The following is a 2,309-nucleotide window of genomic DNA, read 5'->3' as shown; positions in this document are numbered from 1 at the left end:
CAGACAACTGTGGCCTAAGTAAGGAAGGGGATTATTTCTATTACACAAAACACCCAGAAATTGGCCGTCAGTGGCTCATATACTGACTCAATGATTTTGCCAGGGGCTCAAGCATCTTTTGTATCTGTTCCTTCATCTTCTGCTGAGACTTTCCTCCCTGTCAATACAATGAAGTTGCTGCCCCCCAGCAGGAAGATAGAAGGACAGGGTGATATCAACCAATCCTGCTCCTTATGGGGAATTTTCCTAGAAGCCCTATCCAGAAACTTCCACTTTATCTTTGGGGACAGAATTGGGTTACAATAAAGGTATTTTATCTCAGAGCTCCCTATAAAAAAATACTTTTGGAGGAAAGATAGGAGAAATAGATATTGGATAGGTAGATAGAAATATCTGCCTCAGTTCCTGATAAAGAAAATAGGCATTAGTAACCTTGTTCTCCATATTTGTAAATATTGTATTTTGACATAATTTCAGACTTAGAGAAAATATACAAGAAAATAGTAAAATTATTCCCAAATACTTTCCCTATTAGTTTCTGATATTATTGGAAATGCCTCTAGTATTTCCCCACTAAGGAAGATGCAAGCCTCAGAATAGGGTATATATATATACTTTATCATTTAAAAAAATCCATCAAATCCTATTTGCTTGAGTGCATTTTATTGGGAATAGGTGTTGAATTTTGTTAAAACATTTTCAGTATCTGTGGGTACAACCTTTGATTTTTTTAGGTGTTTGATATTAACAGATTTTCAAATTATGAACCTCACATTCCTAAAATAAACTCACTAGGTCATTGTGTATTGCTTTCTTACAGTAGCACTGGATTCTGTTCACTATATTTTATTTTGAATTTTTGCATCAGTAGTCATTGTCAATATTGATCTGTAAATTTTTTTTACTGTCTTGATCAAGTTTATTTATCAGTGTTATGCTTTCTTCATGAAAACCTTACGAGTGCTCGCTTCGGCATATACTAAAATCGGAATGATACAGAGAAGATTAGCATGGCCCCTGCGCAAGGATGACACACAAATTCGTGAAGCGTTCCATATTTTTCAAACTTAAAAAAAAAAAACTTTAGCAGGTTTTTCCTTCATTTTCAATGTTCTGAAATTCATAGAGCATTGAAACCATGTGCTTTGGAAACTTGCTAGAAATCCGCTGTGAATTCCCACTAGGACATGGTACTTGTTGGGTAGTAGTTCCTTGATTACTTTTTCAGTTTCTTTCAGGGCAATTTGTCTAAGTTTTCTACCTTTAAATATGTCAGTTGGGTAAACTGCATCTCCCCTGAAATTACCTGTTGCATCCAGCTGAAAAGTCTGCAAGATAGTATGAAGGTGTTTTTAAATTTCCCTGACTGTTGATTTCACTCTTGCCATGTCTGATTTTATGTATTTGTGACTTGCCTGTTTCTTATGTTATGTACATGTTTGTTACCTATAGATTTGTCTATTTAGTTAATGTTTCTGAATTACCAGTTTTATGTAATAAGATCTACTGTCTTCCTGTCCTTCTCATGAGTTTCTGCTATCATTTCTTTCCTTGTGCTTCCTTCTGGCTTACATTAGAGGTTCTTCTAACTTTTGCTTTTTGAGTTTCATGGATCTATTTTTTTGTTCTTATTGATAAGAGGGAAATTATTACCACAAAACTCTTATCACTGCTGTAGGTGTATCCTACTTGTTTTAATATGTAATGTTTTCATTTTTTGGAAATTATGTAATTTTACAATTACATGACTTTTTTAAAGTACTATTTTACATTATAGTTCCCCTTTTGATCAAGAATTATATAGTAAATGTTTAAATATCCAGGTGCAAGGACCTTTCAGGGTTTTAATAATTTCCAGTTTTATTCCATTGCAAGCCAATAGTGTTACTTGTAACATTTGATATTTCTGCTGATGTTTTGTTATCTAATATCTTTTAATATTCTCCTTGCACTCGAGAGAAACATGTATCATATATGTCAGGGTATAAAGTCAATATACTATAAAATGCAAGTTTAACATAACTTTAGGTTAACTTATGATTTTCCACACCCTTACTTTTGTCAATTTAACCTGTTTCAAATGTCTTAAAGTCTCCTATTAGCATGTTTTCTCTATGTCTCCGTGCATGTTGTACTTTTCACTTTATAAAGAGGATTGCTGTGTTATTTTGTTGCCTAGGTATTCATAATTGCTATTAATTAATTGTGAATGTCCTTTAATATTAAAAACCATCCTTCATTTTTGTGTTTAATTTTCTTTGGATTGTAATTGTACTTTGTATGATATTAGTTCGCTAACCCTGCTTTCT

The 2,309-nt window shown here is 33.0% G+C and overlaps 1 pseudogene; it reads left to right on the top strand.

Moving 5' to 3' along the window:
- The first annotated feature begins 966 nt into the window (after positions 1 to 966).
- On the top strand, positions 967 to 1,062 carry LOC118972709 (U6 spliceosomal RNA; annotated as a pseudogene).
- Positions 1,063 to 2,309: the final 1,247 nt, after the last annotated feature.

This window comes from Manis javanica, chromosome 14 (assembly GCF_040802235.1).
Source record: "Manis javanica isolate MJ-LG chromosome 14, MJ_LKY, whole genome shotgun sequence".
NCBI classification, from domain to species: domain Eukaryota; kingdom Metazoa; phylum Chordata; class Mammalia; order Pholidota; family Manidae; genus Manis; species Manis javanica.
The sequence above is the reverse complement of the archived record's forward strand: the minus strand, read 5'-3'. Positions and strand labels throughout refer to the sequence as shown.